The sequence below is a fragment of the Rhinoderma darwinii genome, chromosome 2 (genome assembly GCF_050947455.1).
Source record: "Rhinoderma darwinii isolate aRhiDar2 chromosome 2, aRhiDar2.hap1, whole genome shotgun sequence".
Taxonomy (NCBI): Eukaryota; Metazoa; Chordata; class Amphibia; order Anura; family Rhinodermatidae; genus Rhinoderma; species Rhinoderma darwinii.
The window spans coordinates 466,079,133-466,096,678 of record NC_134688.1 but is presented as its reverse complement, the minus strand read 5'-3'; the positions used below and the strand labels follow the sequence as shown (position 1 = coordinate 466,096,678).

Here is a 17,546-nt window from a genome sequence, read left to right as displayed (position 1 = left end):
CCCCAGAGGTATCAAAGCAATGGAAACCCACCAGAAGTGACCCCATTTTGGAAACTACACCCCTCAAGGAATTCATTTATGGTTTTTGTTATCATTTTGACCGCACAGGTTTTTCACAGCACCTATTTGAATTGGGCTGTGAAATGAAAAAAATTATATTTTTTCCAATAAGATGTCATTTTTGATCAAAATTTCTTATTTTCACAGGGAACAACATACCCCATTTTGTTGCCCAATTTGTCCTTAGTGCGGCAATACCCCATTTGTGGTGATAAACTGCCGTTTGGGCCCATGGGAGGGCTCAGACGGAAAGGAGCGCTATGTGTTTGTTGGAGTCCAGATTTTGCTGGATTGGTTTTCGGGTGCCATGTTGCATTTGCAGAGCCCCAGAGGTATCAAAGCAATGGAAACCCACCAGAAGTGACCCCATTTTGGAAACTACACCCCTCAAGGAATTCATTTATGGTTTTTGTTATCATTTTGACCGCACAGTTTTTTCACAGCACCTATTTGAATTGGGCTGTGAAATGAAAAAAATGATATTTTTTCCAATAAGATGTCATTTTTGATCAAAATTTCTTATTTTCACAAGGAACAACATACCCCATTTTGTTGCCCAATTTGTCCTTAGTGCGGCAATACCCCATTTGTGGTGATAAACTGCCCTTTGGGCCCATGGGAGGGCTCAGAAGGAAAGGACCACCATTTGGCCTACTGGAGCTTTTCTGGTGCTAAGTCATGTGTGCAGAAGCCCCTGAGGTACCAGTACAGTTGAAACCCCCGAGAAGTGACCCCATTTTAAAAACTACACCCCTTAAGACATTCATCTAGAGGTGTAGTGAGCATTTTGACCCCACAGGTACTGTGTAAAAGATAATGCGCAGCAGATGGTGCAGTGTGAGATTTGCAATTTTATATATGTATATGCCATTTCAGTGTCCAATATAGTGTGCCCAGCATGCGCCACCGGAGATATACACCCCTTAAATTGTAATGTGGGTTCTCCTGGGTACGACAATACCCTACATGTGGCTGTTATCAGCTGCTTGGGCATACGGCAGGGCTCAGAAGGGAAAGATGAGGGGGGTAAGCTGTGCGGAGTGCATCAGGGTAAATTGAAAATCAAGGGATGTATGATACATTTTAAAACAATCTTTTATACAGAGCCCTGGTTTTTCGGGACACGTGTCACATTGGTATATTGTGTTCTTCCTTATCCCCCTCTTATAGCAGACTCTGCACCTCTTTTGACTCTTTCCCTTTCCACCGGTTTGGGGACCTTCTCCTGGAAAGTGTTGCCCTGGTACGATGCGCCCCCCCTTCCTGGTCCCTAAAGATTAGATCTTGAAATTCCAGGAAAGTTCCCCTCTGGCCTGCACATCGACGTAGCACATACGCATTGTACAAAGCCATCTGTATGATGTGCCCGGCCAGCTTCTTATACCTCACCGCATGGCGCTGTAGGGCTTCAGGACTTGATTTGACAAGTCCATCCCTCCCATGTACCTATTGTAGTCCAGGATGCAGTCTGGTTTGGGGGTGGCCTTTCCTTCATATATCCTAAACCTGTAGGTATACCCTGATGCACTCTCGCAGCTTATACATCTTCACGCCATACCTTGCCCTCTTACCTGGCAGGTACTGGCGGAATTGAACCCTCCCTTTAAAATGTACCAGGGACTCATCAATAGAAAAACACTTCTCGGGGGTGTATGCTTGGGAAAACCGGGCACTGGAACGGTCTAATAGGGGTCTCCGTTTATACAAACGGTCAAAACTGGGGTCATCTCGGAGTGGGCACGGCTCATTATCAGTATAATGTAAGAAGCGAAGTATTGCCTCATTTATTTATTTTTTTAGGTTCCAGTTCATTTCTGAAGTTGCTTTGAGGGGCCCATATATTAGAAACCCCTATCAAACACCCCATTTTAGAAACTAGACCCCTCAAAGTATTCACAACAGCATTTAGAAAGTTTATGAACCCTTTAGGTGTTTCACAGAAATTTAGAGCAAAGTAGAGGTGACATTTACTCTTTTTATACCATTTTTTTTATAACACAAAAGGATTTATCAGAGAAACGCAACTCAATACTTATTGCCCAGATTCTGCAGTTTAGAGAAATATCCCACATGTGGCCCTCGGGCGGTAATGGACTGAAGCACCGGCCTCCGAAGCAAAGGAGCACCTAGCGGATTTTGAGCCCTCGTTTTTATTAGGCACCATGTCCGGTTTGAAGAGGTCTTGTGGTGCCAAAACATTGGAAACCCCCCAAAAGTGACCCCAATTTGGAAACTAGACCCCTTGAGGAATCCATTGTAGTTTTCATGGGGTGCATGCGGCTTTTTGATCAGTTTTTATTCCATTTTTAGGTGGCGTGGTGCCTAAAAAACAGCAATTGTACTATTGTTTTTGTATACTTTTTTTTTTACAGCGTTCACCGTGCGCTATAAATGATATATTAACTTTATTCTGCGGGGCGATACGATCACGGCGATACCAGATGTTTATAGTTTTTTTTTATGTCTTATGGCGTTTGCACAATAAAGTACGTTTTGTAAACAATCATTCACTTTTTGTGTTACCTTATTCTAAGAGCCATAACGTTTTTATTTTTCAATCAATAAAGCCGTGCGAGGACTTATTTTTTGCGTAACGAACTGTATTTTCCATCAGTACCATTTTTCGGTACATGCGACTTTTTGATCTCTTTTTATTCCATTTTTTGGGAGGTGAAGTGACCAAACAATTGTGATTGTGGTACGGTTTATTAATATTTTTTTTTACGGCGTTTACCGTGCGGGATAAATAACAAAATATTTTTGTAGTTCAGGCCGTTACGGACGCGGCGATACCAATTATGTATAGTTTATTTGTTTGTTTATATATTTTTATTAATAATAAAGGCCTGATAAGGGAAAAAGTGGGACTTTTACTTTTATTACTTTTAAAACTTTTATTTTCTTATTTTTACACATCTTTTTTTAACTTTTTTTTTACTTTATTACTTTGTCCCACTAGGGGACATGAGGGCAGGAGGCCCTGATCGCTATTCTAATACACTGCACTACATGCGTAGTGCAGTGTATTAGAACTGTCAGCTACTCACTGACAGCAAGCATAGTGGGTCCTGACGTTGTCAGGACCCACTAGGCTTCCGTCTATGGCATAGCCGGACGCCATTGTTTGGTGTCCGGTTGCCATAGTCACCATCGCCGGCCGCTATCGCGTAGCAGGCCGGCGATGGCAGCTTAACCCCTAAAAAGCCGCGATCTCTATAGAACGCGGCTTTTAAGGGGTTAATCAGCGGGGACACAGCGATCGGTCCCCGCTGTAGGAGCTGTGACAGCTGCTGAACAAGACAGCAGCGTCACAGCTCCTGTATGTGTCGGGAGGACGGCCGAAACGGCCGTTACTCCCGAGACGTACTATTACGGCATGGAGCGCGAACGATACAGCTGCCATGACGTAATAGTACGTCAAGGAGCGGGAAGGGGTTAAAGGGAGGGCGGAGAGAAGACAAGGAAGGTGAATGAGGTGTTCCAATGTGAAATGCCGGAAACACAGAAACACAGACGACACACAACAAGAGGTGGCAATCTATTCATTAATTGCATTTAATCAATGAGCTCATTATCACTCATGCATTGTCCAACAGGTGTTGAAATAATGGGATTAAAAGGGGAGATCCCTTCAGAAAGACAGAAACAATAGCAAAGACAAAAAACACTTTTGGAATCTGCTTTTAGTCAACACATAAGGAAAGGGTGCACCGGTCCTGGAAATACTGCAATACCAGGTCAATGCGTGGAGTGGACAGAGCAAGCTCTATTTCCATCTCCCTGTTCTAAAAATCCATTTAATATATGGTCCCCAGATAGGGGACGTATCAGATATTAAACTGATAAGAACAGATACTACACTTGATCTTAGCCAAAAGGCCGAGAAGCGATAACCCGAACGGGCCGCGCGTTGCCCGAGCCTGCCCGATACTGCTGTTCAGCCCTTGCAGCGATTCAGCCTACTTCTAGGCAATTCCATGGGGCCCTGCAGGCTCACACACTCACAGCTACACGGGAGGTGAATAAAGGCCGGAGAGGAAGCCAGACAGGATTTGCTTCTTTTGCTTGCACCACAATGCAGTGCTGAAAGAGGAGGAATCGACATAAAAACGCCTTCCTGGCAACGCCCAAATGCCCTGCTGCCATGCAGATAAACACTGGCAGCGGCAGCAAGTGCATGCCCACAGCCACCCCTTGTTCCTTCACACCTTGTATCAGCTGTAATCCAGTCCAGTCCAGTGCTGCCTGCTGAGCAGCACTGACCAACACTGCCTGGGCCCAGGCTTTTATCTCTGAGGCCCCATTATGATGTCAGAAAGCTGGCTCTGGAATCCTGAGGGCTCCACTATGACACGTGCAAAGTTCCGTCTGAACTTTATATAAGACGGTGAGGCTCAGTCAGTCACTCAGTGTTGCCTGAGAGGGCAACACTGCAACAGCCGGCCGCCAGGCTGTCTTTTTTTTGCACAGCTAGTTGCCTCCAGGAGGCCACAAGAGGGAGACAAGGGACTGCAAAATGGAAAATAGGCATCCACCAACTTTACAGACAACTTCTCCTTGCTCCTACAACCTCCATCCTTGCACAGTTTGTTATTCTTCTAGGTAACATAGTAACAAATCCAAATTGCTGCTCTCTTTGTAGGCAAGCAAGGCTTTGTTGCAACTGCAATTCTTACTTCTTCTTGAAATGTAGGGACGACAGTACATTCCATCACATCCATCTAGTGTACACAGGTAGGTCCATTGTGGCGGGCAGGCGAGCGGGCGGGCTGCTTTATTGGCTGTTTGCTGTTCCCCTACTCCACTCCACTATTTGACTGTTGTGCTGCATCAATCAATCAATCAATCAATCAATCAATCAGTGGCTGGCTCAGGTGCAGCTCTTTAACTTACCTAAAAGGGAGGGCGGAGAGAAGACAAGGAAGGTGAATGAGGTGTTCCAATGTGAAATGCCGGAAACACAGAAACACAGACGACACACAACAAGAGGTGGCAATCTATTCATTAATTGCATTTAATCAATGAGCTCATTATCACTCATGCATTGTCCAACAGGTGTTGAAATAATGGGATTAAAAGGGGAGATCCCTTCAGAAAGACAGAAACAATAGCAAAGACAAAAAACACTTTTGGAATCTGCTTTTAGTCAACACATAAGGAAAGGGTGCACCGGTCCTGGAAATACTGCAATACCAGGTCAATGCGTGGAGTGGACAGAGCAAGCTCTATTTCCATCTCCCTGTTCTAAAAATCCATTTAATATATGGTCCCCAGATAGGGGACGTATCAGATATTAAACTGATAAGAACAGATACTACACTTGATCTTAGCCAAAAGGCCGAGAAGCGATAACCCGAACGGGCCGCGCGTTGCCCGAGCCTGCCCGATACTGCTGTTCAGCCCTTGCAGCGATTCAGCCTACTTCTAGGCAATTCCATGGGGCCCTGCAGGCTCACACACTCACAGCTACACAGGAGGTGAATAAAGGCCGGAGAGGAAGCCAGACAGGATTTGCTTCTTTTGCTTGCACCACAATGCAGTGCTGAAAGAGGAGGAATCTACATAAAAACGCCTTCCTGGCAACGCCCAAATGCCCTGCTGCCATGCAGATAAACACTGGCAGCGGCAGCAAGTGCATGCCCACAGCCACCCCTTGTTCCTTCACACCTTGTATCAGCTGTAATCCAGTCCAGTCCAGTGCTGCCTGCTGAGCAGCACTGACCAACACTGCCTGGGCCCAGGCTTTTATCTCTGAGGCCCCATTATGATGTCAGAAAGCTGGCTCTGGAATCCTGAGGGCTCCACTATGACACGTGCAAAGTTCCGTCTGAACTTTATATAAGACGGTGAGGCTCAGTCAGTCACTCAGTGTTGCCTGAGAGGGCAACACTGCAACAGCCGGCCGCCAGGCTGTCTTTTTTTTGCACAGCTAGTTGCCTCCAGGAGGCCACAAGAGGGAGACAAGGGACTGCAAAATGGAAAATAGGCATCCACCAACTTTACAGACAACTTCTCCTTGCTCCTACAACCTCCATCCTTGCACAGTTTGTTATTCTTCTAGGTAACATAGTAACAAATCCAAATTGCTGCTCTCTTTGTAGGCAAGCAAGGCTTTGTTGCAACTGCAATTCTTACTTCTTCTTGAAATGTAGGGACGACAGTACATTCCATCACATCCATCTAGTGTACACAGGTAGGTCCATTGTGGCGGGCAGGCGAGCGGGCGGGCTGCTTTATTGGCTGTTTGCTGTTCCCCTACTCCACTCCACTATTTGACTGTTGTGCTGCATCAATCAATCAATCAATCAATCAATCAATCAATCAATCAATCAATCAGTGGCTGGCTCAGGTGCAGCTCTTTAACTTACCTAAAAGGGAGGGCGGAGAGAAGACAAGGAAGGTGAATGAGGTGTTCCAATGTGAAATGCCGGAAACACAGAAACACAGACGACACACAACAAGAGGTGGCAATCTATTCATTAATTGCATTTAATCAATGAGCTCATTATCACTCATGCATTGTCCAACAGGTGTTGAAATAATGGGATTAAAAGGGGAGATCCCTTCAGAAAGACAGAAACAATAGCAAAGACAAAAAACACTTTTGGAATCTGCTTTTAGTCAACACATAAGGAAAGGGTGCACCGGTCCTGGAAATACTGCAATACCAGGTCAATGCGTGGAGTGGACAGAGCAAGCTCTATTTCCATCTCCCTGTTCTAAAAATCCATTTAATATATGGTCCCCAGATAGGGGACGTATCAGATATTAAACTGATAAGAACAGATACTACACTTGATCTTAGCCAAAAGGCCGAGAAGCGATAACCCGAACGGGCCGCGCGTTGCCCGAGCCTGCCCGATACTGCTGTTCAGCCCTTGCAGCGATTCAGCCTACTTCTAGGCAATTCCATGGGGCCCTGCAGGCTCACACACTCACAGCTACACGGGAGGTGAATAAAGGCCGGAGAGGAAGCCAGACAGGATTTGCTTCTTTTGCTTGCACCACAATGCAGTGCTGAAAGAGGAGGAATCTACATAAAAACGCCTTCCTGGCAACGCCCAAATGCCCTGCTGCCATGCAGATAAACACTGGCAGCGGCAGCAAGTGCATGCCCACAGCCACCCCTTGTTCCTTCACACCTTGTATCAGCTGTAATCCAGTCCAGTCCAGTGCTGCCTGCTGAGCAGCACTGACCAACACTGCCTGGGCCCAGGCTTTTATCTCTGAGGCCCCATTATGATGTCAGAAAGCTGGCTCTGGAATCCTGAGGGCTCCACTATGACACGTGCAAAGTTCCGTCTGAACTTTATATAAGACGGTGAGGCTCAGTCAGTCACTCAGTGTTGCCTGAGAGGGCAACACTGCAACAGCCGGCCGCCAGGCTGTCTTTTTTTTGCACAGCTAGTTGCCTCCAGGAGGCCACAAGAGGGAGACAAGGGACTGCAAAATGGAAAATAGGCATCCACCAACTTTACAGACAACTTCTCCTTGCTCCTACAACCTCCATCCTTGCACAGTTTGTTATTCTTCTAGGTAACATGCTTTGTTGCAACTGCAATTCTTACTTCTTCTTGAAATGTAGGGACGACAGTACATTCCATCACATCCATCTAGTGTACACAGGTAGGTCCATTGTGGCGGGCAGGCGAGCGGGCGGGCTGCTTTATTGGCTGTTTGCTGTTCCCCTACTCCACTCCACTATTTGACTGTTGTGCTGCATCAATCATCAATCAATCAATCAATCAATCAATCAATCAATCAATCAATCAATCAATCAGTGGCTGGCTCAGGTGCAGCTCTTTAACTTACCTAAAAGGGAGGGCGGAGAGAAGACAAGGAAGGTGAATGAGGTGTTCCAATGTGAAATGCCGGAAACACAGAAACACAGACGACACACAACAAGAGGTGGCAATCTATTCATTAATTGCATTTAATCAATGAGCTCATTATCACTCATGCATTGTCCAACAGGTGTTGAAATAATGGGATTAAAAGGGGAGATCCCTTCAGAAAGACAGAAACAATAGCAAAGACAAAAAACACTTTTGGAATCTGCTTTTAGTCAACACATAAGGAAAGGGTGCACCGGTCCTGGAAATACTGCAATACCAGGTCAATGCGTGGAGTGGACAGAGCAAGCTCTATTTCCATCTCCCTGTTCTAAAAATCCATTTAATATATGGTCCCCAGATAGGGGACGTATCAGATATTAAACTGATAAGAACAGATACTACACTTGATCTTAGCCAAAAGGCCGAGAAGCGATAACCCGAACGGGCCGCGCGTTGCCCGAGCCTGCCCGATACTGCTGTTCAGCCCTTGCAGCGATTCAGCCTACTTCTAGGCAATTCCATGGGGCCCTGCAGGCTCACACACTCACAGCTACACGGGAGGTGAATAAAGGCCGGAGAGGAAGCCAGACAGGATTTGCTTCTTTTGCTTGCACCACAATGCAGTGCTGAAAGAGGAGGAATCTACATAAAAACGCCTTCCTGGCAACGCCCAAATGCCCTGCTGCCATGCAGATAAACACTGGCAGCGGCAGCAAGTGCATGCCCACAGCCACCCCTTGTTCCTTCACACCTTGTATCAGCTGTAATCCAGTCCAGTCCAGTGCTGCCTGCTGAGCAGCACTGACCAACACTGCCTGGGCCCAGGCTTTTATCTCTGAGGCCCCATTATGATGTCAGAAAGCTGGCTCTGGAATCCTGAGGGCTCCACTATGACACGTGCAAAGTTCCGTCTGAACTTTATATAAGACGGTGAGGCTCAGTCAGTCACTCAGTGTTGCCTGAGAGGGCAACACTGCAACAGCCGGCCGCCAGGCTGTCTTTTTTTTGCACAGCTAGTTGCCTCCAGGAGGCCACAAGAGGGAGACAAGGGACTGCAAAATGGAAAATAGGCATCCACCAACTTTACAGACAACTTCTCCTTGCTCCTACAACCTCCATCCTTGCACAGTTTGTTATTCTTCTAGGTAACATAGTAACAAATCCAAATTGCTGCTCTCTTTGTAGGCAAGCAAGGCTTTGTTGCAACTGCAATTCTTACTTCTTCTTGAAATGTAGGGACGACAGTACATTCCATCACATCCATCTAGTGTACACAGGTAGGTCCATTGTGGCGGGCAGGCGAGCGGGCGGGCTGCTTTATTGGCTGTTTGCTGTTCCCCTACTCCACTCCACTATTTGACTGTTGTGCTGCATCAATCAATCAATCAATCAATCAATCAATCAATCAATCAATCAATCAATCAATCAGTGGCTGGCTCAGGTGCAGCTCTTTAACTTACCTAAAAGGGAGGGCGGAGAGAAGACAAGGAAGGTGAATGAGGTGTTCCAATGTGAAATGCCGGAAACACAGAAACACAGACGACACACAACAAGAGGTGGCAATCTATTCATTAATTGCATTTAATCAATGAGCTCATTATCACTCATGCATTGTCCAACAGGTGTTGAAATAATGGGATTAAAAGGGGAGATCCCTTCAGAAAGACAGAAACAATAGCAAAGACAAAAAACACTTTTGGAATCTGCTTTTAGTCAACACATAAGGAAAGGGTGCACCGGTCCTGGAAATACTGCAATACCAGGTCAATGCGTGGAGTGGACAGAGCAAGCTCTATTTCCATCTCCCTGTTCTAAAAATCCATTTAATATATGGTCCCCAGATAGGGGACGTATCAGATATTAAACTGATAAGAACAGATACTACACTTGATCTTAGCCAAAAGGCCGAGAAGCGATAACCCGAACGGGCCGCGCGTTGCCCGAGCCTGCCCGATACTGCTGTTCAGCCCTTGCAGCGATTCAGCCTACTTCTAGGCAATTCCATGGGGCCCTGCAGGCTCACACACTCACAGCTACACGGGAGGTGAATAAAGGCCGGAGAGGAAGCCAGACAGGATTTGCTTCTTTTGCTTGCACCACAATGCAGTGCTGAAAGAGGAGGAATCTACATAAAAACGCCTTCCTGGCAACGCCCAAATGCCCTGCTGCCATGCAGATAAACACTGGCAGCGGCAGCAAGTGCATGCCCACAGCCACCCCTTGTTCCTTCACACCTTGTATCAGCTGTAATCCAGTCCAGTCCAGTGCTGCCTGCTGAGCAGCACTGACCAACACTGCCTGGGCCCAGGCTTTTATCTCTGAGGCCCCATTATGATGTCAGAAAGCTGGCTCTGGAATCCTGAGGGCTCCACTATGACACGTGCAAAGTTCCGTCTGAACTTTATATAAGACGGTGAGGCTCAGTCAGTCACTCAGTGTTGCCTGAGAGGGCAACACTGCAACAGCCGGCCGCCAGGCTGTCTTTTTTTTGCACAGCTAGTTGCCTCCAGGAGGCCACAAGAGGGAGACAAGGGACTGCAAAATGGAAAATAGGCATCCACCAACTTTACAGACAACTTCTCCTTGCTCCTACAACCTCCATCCTTGCACAGTTTGTTATTCTTCTAGGTAACATAGTAACAAATCCAAATTGCTGCTCTCTTTGTAGGCAAGCAAGGCTTTGTTGCAACTGCAATTCTTACTTCTTCTTGAAATGTAGGGACGACAGTACATTCCATCACATCCATCTAGTGTACACAGGTAGGTCCATTGTGGCGGGCAGGCGAGCGGGCGGGCTGCTTTATTGGCTGTTTGCTGTTCCCCTACTCCACTCCACTATTTGACTGTTGTGCTGCATCAATCAATCAATCAATCAATCAATCAATCAATCAATCAATCAGTGGCTGGCTCAGGTGCAGCTCTTTAACTTACCTAAAAGGGAGGGCGGAGAGAAGACAAGGAAGGTGAATGAGGTGTTCCAATGTGAAATGCCGGAAACACAGAAACACAGACGACACACAACAAGAGGTGGCAATCTATTCATTAATTGCATTTAATCAATGAGCTCATTATCACTCATGCATTGTCCAACAGGTGTTGAAATAATGGGATTAAAAGGGGAGATCCCTTCAGAAAGACAGAAACAATAGCAAAGACAAAAAACACTTTTGGAATCTGCTTTTAGTCAACACATAAGGAAAGGGTGCACCGGTCCTGGAAATACTGCAATACCAGGTCAATGCGTGGAGTGGACAGAGCAAGCTCTATTTCCATCTCCCTGTTCTAAAAATCCATTTAATATATGGTCCCCAGATAGGGGACGTATCAGATATTAAACTGATAAGAACAGATACTACACTTGATCTTAGCCAAAAGGCCGAGAAGCGATAACCCGAACGGGCCGCGCGTTGCCCGAGCCTGCCCGATACTGCTGTTCAGCCCTTGCAGCGATTCAGCCTACTTCTAGGCAATTCCATGGGGCCCTGCAGGCTCACACACTCACAGCTACACGGGAGGTGAATAAAGGCCGGAGAGGAAGCCAGACAGGATTTGCTTCTTTTGCTTGCACCACAATGCAGTGCTGAAAGAGGAGGAATCTACATAAAAACGCCTTCCTGGCAACGCCCAAATGCCCTGCTGCCATGCAGATAAACACTGGCAGCGGCAGCAAGTGCATGCCCACAGCCACCCCTTGTTCCTTCACACCTTGTATCAGCTGTAATCCAGTCCAGTCCAGTGCTGCCTGCTGAGCAGCACTGACCAACACTGCCTGGGCCCAGGCTTTTATCTCTGAGGCCCCATTATGATGTCAGAAAGCTGGCTCTGGAATCCTGAGGGCTCCACTATGACACGTGCAAAGTTCCGTCTGAACTTTATATAAGACGGTGAGGCTCAGTCAGTCACTCAGTGTTGCCTGAGAGGGCAACACTGCAACAGCCGGCCGCCAGGCTGTCTTTTTTTTGCACAGCTAGTTGCCTCCAGGAGGCCACAAGAGGGAGACAAGGGACTGCAAAATGGAAAATAGGCATCCACCAACTTTACAGACAACTTCTCCTTGCTCCTACAACCTCCATCCTTGCACAGTTTGTTATTCTTCTAGGTAACATAGTAACAAATCCAAATTGCTGCTCTCTTTGTAGGCAAGCAAGGCTTTGTTGCAACTGCAATTCTTACTTCTTCTTGAAATGTAGGGACGACAGTACATTCCATCACATCCATCTAGTGTACACAGGTAGGTCCATTGTGGCGGGCAGGCGAGCGGGCGGGCTGCTTTATTGGCTGTTTGCTGTTCCCCTACTCCACTCCACTATTTGACTGTTGTGCTGCATCAATCAATCAATCAATCAATCAATCAATCAATCAATCAATCAGTGGCTGGCTCAGGTGCAGCTCTTTAACTTACCTAAAAGGGAGGGCGGAGAGAAGACAAGGAAGGTGAATGAGGTGTTCCAATGTGAAATGCCGGAAACACAGAAACACAGACGACACACAACAAGAGGTGGCAATCTATTCATTAATTGCATTTAATCAATGAGCTCATTATCACTCATGCATTGTCCAACAGGTGTTGAAATAATGGGATTAAAAGGGGAGATCCCTTCAGAAAGACAGAAACAATAGCAAAGACAAAAAACACTTTTGGAATCTGCTTTTAGTCAACACATAAGGAAAGGGTGCACCGGTCCTGGAAATACTGCAATACCAGGTCAATGCGTGGAGTGGACAGAGCAAGCTCTATTTCCATCTCCCTGTTCTAAAAATCCATTTAATATATGGTCCCCAGATAGGGGACGTATCAGATATTAAACTGATAAGAACAGATACTACACTTGATCTTAGCCAAAAGGCCGAGAAGCGATAACCCGAACGGGCCGCGCGTTGCCCGAGCCTGCCCGATACTGCTGTTCAGCCCTTGCAGCGATTCAGCCTACTTCTAGGCAATTCCATGGGGCCCTGCAGGCTCACACACTCACAGCTACACGGGAGGTGAATAAAGGCCGGAGAGGAAGCCAGACAGGATTTGCTTCTTTTGCTTGCACCACAATGCAGTGCTGAAAGAGGAGGAATCTACATAAAAACGCCTTCCTGGCAACGCCCAAATGCCCTGCTGCCATGCAGATAAACACTGGCAGCGGCAGCAAGTGCATGCCCACAGCCACCCCTTGTTCCTTCACACCTTGTATCAGCTGTAATCCAGTCCAGTCCAGTGCTGCCTGCTGAGCAGCACTGACCAACACTGCCTGGGCCCAGGCTTTTATCTCTGAGGCCCCATTATGATGTCAGAAAGCTGGCTCTGGAATCCTGAGGGCTCCACTATGACACGTGCAAAGTTCCGTCTGAACTTTATATAAGACGGTGAGGCTCAGTCAGTCACTCAGTGTTGCCTGAGAGGGCAACACTGCAACAGCCGGCCGCCAGGCTGTCTTTTTTTTGCACAGCTAGTTGCCTCCAGGAGGCCACAAGAGGGAGACAAGGGACTGCAAAATGGAAAATAGGCATCCACCAACTTTACAGACAACTTCTCCTTGCTCCTACAACCTCCATCCTTGCACAGTTTGTTATTCTTCTAGGTAACATAGTAACAAATCCAAATTGCTGCTCTCTTTGTAGGCAAGCAAGGCTTTGTTGCAACTGCAATTCTTACTTCTTCTTGAAATGTAGGGACGACAGTACATTCCATCACATCCATCTAGTGTACACAGGTAGGTCCATTGTGGCGGGCAGGCGAGCGGGCGGGCTGCTTTATTGGCTGTTTGCTGTTCCCCTACTCCACTCCACTATTTGACTGTTGTGCTGCATCAATCAATCAATCAATCAATCAATCAATCAATCAATCAATCAATCAATCAATCAATCAATCAATCAGTGGCTGGCTCAGGTGCAGCTCTTTAACTTACCTAAAAGGGAGGGCGGAGAGAAGACAAGGAAGGTGAATGAGGTGTTCCAATGTGAAATGCCGGAAACACAGAAACACAGACGACACACAACAAGAGGTGGCAATCTATTCATTAATTGCATTTAATCAATGAGCTCATTATCACTCATGCATTGTCCAACAGGTGTTGAAATAATGGGATTAAAAGGGGAGATCCCTTCAGAAAGACAGAAACAATAGCAAAGACAAAAAACACTTTTGGAATCTGCTTTTAGTCAACACATAAGGAAAGGGTGCACCGGTCCTGGAAATACTGCAATACCAGGTCAATGCGTGGAGTGGACAGAGCAAGCTCTATTTCCATCTCCCTGTTCTAAAAATCCATTTAATATATGGTCCCCAGATAGGGGACGTATCAGATATTAAACTGATAAGAACAGATACTACACTTGATCTTAGCCAAAAGGCCGAGAAGCGATAACCCGAACGGGCCGCGCGTTGCCCGAGCCTGCCCGATACTGCTGTTCAGCCCTTGCAGCGATTCAGCCTACTTCTAGGCAATTCCATGGGGCCCTGCAGGCTCACACACTCACAGCTACACGGGAGGTGAATAAAGGCCGGAGAGGAAGCCAGACAGGATTTGCTTCTTTTGCTTGCACCACAATGCAGTGCTGAAAGAGGAGGAATCTACATAAAAACGCCTTCCTGGCAACGCCCAAATGCCCTGCTGCCATGCAGATAAACACTGGCAGCGGCAGCAAGTGCATGCCCACAGCCACCCCTTGTTCCTTCACACCTTGTATCAGCTGTAATCCAGTCCAGTCCAGTGCTGCCTGCTGAGCAGCACTGACCAACACTGCCTGGGCCCAGGCTTTTATCTCTGAGGCCCCATTATGATGTCAGAAAGCTGGCTCTGGAATCCTGAGGGCTCCACTATGACACGTGCAAAGTTCCGTCTGAACTTTATATAAGACGGTGAGGCTCAGTCAGTCACTCAGTGTTGCCTGAGAGGGCAACACTGCAACAGCCGGCCGCCAGGCTGTCTTTTTTTTGCACAGCTAGTTGCCTCCAGGAGGCCACAAGAGGGAGACAAGGGACTGCAAAATGGAAAATAGGCATCCACCAACTTTACAGACAACTTCTCCTTGCTCCTACAACCTCCATCCTTGCACAGTTTGTTATTCTTCTAGGTAACATAGTAACAAATCCAAATTGCTGCTCTCTTTGTAGGCAAGCAAGGCTTTGTTGCAACTGCAATTCTTACTTCTTCTTGAAATGTAGGGACGACAGTACATTCCATCACATCCATCTAGTGTACACAGGTAGGTCCATTGTGGCGGGCAGGCGAGCGGGCGGGCTGCTTTATTGGCTGTTTGCTGTTCCCCTACTCCACTCCACTATTTGACTGTTGTGCTGCATCAATCAATCAATCAATCAATCAATCAATCAATCAATCAATCAATCAATCAATCAGTGGCTGGCTCAGGTGCAGCTCTTTAACTTACCTAAAAGGGAGGGCGGAGAGAAGACAAGGAAGGTGAATGAGGTGTTCCAATGTGAAATGCCGGAAACACAGAAACACAGACGACACACAACAAGAGGTGGCAATCTATTCATTAATTGCATTTAATCAATGAGCTCATTATCACTCATGCATTGTCCAACAGGTGTTGAAATAATGGGATTAAAAGGGGAGATCCCTTCAGAAAGACAGAAACAATAGCAAAGACAAAAAACACTTTTGGAATCTGCTTTTAGTCAACACATAAGGAAAGGGTGCACCGGTCCTGGAAATACTGCAATACCAGGTCAATGCGTGGAGTGGACAGAGCAAGCTCTATTTCCATCTCCCTGTTCTAAAAATCCATTTAATATATGGTCCCCAGATAGGGGACGTATCAGATATTAAACTGATAAGAACAGATACTACACTTGATCTTAGCCAAAAGGCCGAGAAGCGATAACCCGAACGGGCCGCGCGTTGCCCGAGCCTGCCCGATACTGCTGTTCAGCCCTTGCAGCGATTCAGCCTACTTCTAGGCAATTCCATGGGGCCCTGCAGGCTCACACACTCACAGCTACACGGGAGGTGAATAAAGGCCGGAGAGGAAGCCAGACAGGATTTGCTTCTTTTGCTTGCACCACAATGCAGTGCTGAAAGAGGAGGAATCTACATAAAAACGCCTTCCTGGCAACGCCCAAATGCCCTGCTGCCATGCAGATAAACACTGGCAGCGGCAGCAAGTGCATGCCCACAGCCACCCCTTGTTCCTTCACACCTTGTATCAGCTGTAATCCAGTCCAGTCCAGTGCTGCCTGCTGAGCAGCACTGACCAACACTGCCTGGGCCCAGGCTTTTATCTCTGAGGCCCCATTATGATGTCAGAAAGCTGGCTCTGGAATCCTGAGGGCTCCACTATGACAGGTGCAAAGTTCCGTCTGAACTTTATATAAGACGGTGAGGCTCAGTCAGTCACTCAGTGTTGCCTGAGAGGGCAACACTGCAACAGCCGGCCGCCAGGCTGTCTTTTTTTTGCACAGCTAGTTGCCTCCAGGAGGCCACAAGAGGGAGACAAGGGACTGCAAAATGGAAAATAGGCATCCACCAACTTTACAGACAACTTCTCCTTGCTCCTACAACCTCCATCCTTGCACAGTTTGTTATTCTTCTAGGTAACATAGTAACAAATCCAAATTGCTGCTCTCTTTGTAGGCAAGCAAGGCTTTGTTGCAACTGCAATTCTTACTTCTTCTTGAAATGTAGGGACGACAGTACATTCCATCACATCCATCTAGTGTACACAGGTAGGTCCATTGTGGCGGGCAGGCGAGCGGGCGGGCTGCTTTATTGGCTGTTTGCTGTTCCCCTACTCCACTCCACTATTTGACTGTTGTGCTGCATCAATCAATCAATCAATCAATCAATCAATCAATCAATCAATCAATCAGTGGCTGGCTCAGGTGCAGCTCTTTAACTTACCTAAAAGGGAGGGCGGAGAGAAGACAAGGAAGGTGAATGAGGTGTTCCAATGTGAAATGCCGGAAACACAGAAACACAGACGACACACAACAAGAGGTGGCAATCTATTCATTAATTGCATTTAATCAATGAGCTCATTATCACTCATGCATTGTCCAACAGGTGTTGAAATAATGGGATTAAAAGGGGAGATCCCTTCAGAAAGACAGAAACAATAGCAAAGACAAAAAACACTTTTGGAATCTGCTTTTAGTCAACACATAAGGAAAGGGTGCACCGGTCCTGGAAATACTGCAATACCAGGTCAATGCGTGGAGTGGACAGAGCAAGCTCTATTTCCATCTCCCTGTTCTAAAAATCCATTTAATATATGGTCCCCAGATAGGGGACGTATCAGATATTAAACTGATAAGAACAGATACTACACTTGATCTTAGCCAAAAGGCCGAGAAGCGATAACCCGAACGGGCCGCGCGTTGCCCGAGCCTGCCCGATACTGCTGTTCAGCCCTTGCAGCGATTCAGCCTACTTCTAGGCAATTCCATGGGGCCCTGCAGGCTCACACACTCACAGCTACACGGGAGGTGAATAAAGGCCGGAGAGGAAGCCAGACAGGATTTGCTTCTTTTGCTTGCACCACAATGCAGTGCTGAAAGAGGAGGAATCTACATAAAAACGCCTTCCTGGCAACGCCCAAATGCCCTGCTGCCATGCAGATAAACACTGGCAGCGGCAGCAAGTGCATGCCCACAGCCACCCCTTGTTCCTTCACACCTTGTATCAGCTGTAATCCAGT

The 17,546-nt window shown here is 47.0% G+C and overlaps 10 non-coding genes across 10 annotated transcripts; all 10 read right to left on the bottom strand.

The window, feature by feature from the left end:
• Positions 1-3,760: 3,760 nt before the first annotated feature.
• LOC142747441 (U2 spliceosomal RNA) lies at positions 3,761-3,951 on the bottom strand. The gene has a single exon (XR_012881759.1). It is a non-coding gene; the product is annotated as a U2 spliceosomal RNA (small nuclear RNA).
• A 1,268-nt stretch (positions 3,952-5,219) lies between these two features.
• Positions 5,220-5,410, bottom strand: LOC142747440 (U2 spliceosomal RNA). Its single transcript, XR_012881758.1, has one exon. It is a non-coding gene; the product is annotated as a U2 spliceosomal RNA (small nuclear RNA).
• A 1,284-nt stretch (positions 5,411-6,694) lies between these two features.
• Positions 6,695-6,885, bottom strand: LOC142747439 (U2 spliceosomal RNA). Its single transcript, XR_012881757.1, has one exon. It is a non-coding gene; the product is annotated as a U2 spliceosomal RNA (small nuclear RNA).
• Positions 6,886-8,138: 1,253 nt separating this feature from the next.
• On the bottom strand, positions 8,139-8,329 carry LOC142747438 (U2 spliceosomal RNA). The gene has a single exon (XR_012881756.1). It is a non-coding gene; the product is annotated as a U2 spliceosomal RNA (small nuclear RNA).
• Positions 8,330-9,621: 1,292 nt separating this feature from the next.
• LOC142747435 (U2 spliceosomal RNA) lies at positions 9,622-9,812 on the bottom strand. The gene has a single exon (XR_012881755.1). It is a non-coding gene; the product is annotated as a U2 spliceosomal RNA (small nuclear RNA).
• A 1,280-nt stretch (positions 9,813-11,092) lies between these two features.
• On the bottom strand, positions 11,093-11,283 carry LOC142747434 (U2 spliceosomal RNA). Its single transcript, XR_012881754.1, has one exon. It is a non-coding gene; the product is annotated as a U2 spliceosomal RNA (small nuclear RNA).
• Positions 11,284-12,563: 1,280 nt separating this feature from the next.
• Positions 12,564-12,754, bottom strand: LOC142747433 (U2 spliceosomal RNA). The gene has a single exon (XR_012881753.1). It is a non-coding gene; the product is annotated as a U2 spliceosomal RNA (small nuclear RNA).
• Positions 12,755-14,058: 1,304 nt separating this feature from the next.
• Positions 14,059-14,249, bottom strand: LOC142747432 (U2 spliceosomal RNA). The gene has a single exon (XR_012881752.1). It is a non-coding gene; the product is annotated as a U2 spliceosomal RNA (small nuclear RNA).
• Positions 14,250-15,541: 1,292 nt separating this feature from the next.
• LOC142747431 (U2 spliceosomal RNA) lies at positions 15,542-15,732 on the bottom strand. Its single transcript, XR_012881751.1, has one exon. It is a non-coding gene; the product is annotated as a U2 spliceosomal RNA (small nuclear RNA).
• A 1,284-nt stretch (positions 15,733-17,016) lies between these two features.
• Positions 17,017-17,207, bottom strand: LOC142747430 (U2 spliceosomal RNA). Its single transcript, XR_012881750.1, has one exon. It is a non-coding gene; the product is annotated as a U2 spliceosomal RNA (small nuclear RNA).
• Positions 17,208-17,546: the final 339 nt, after the last annotated feature.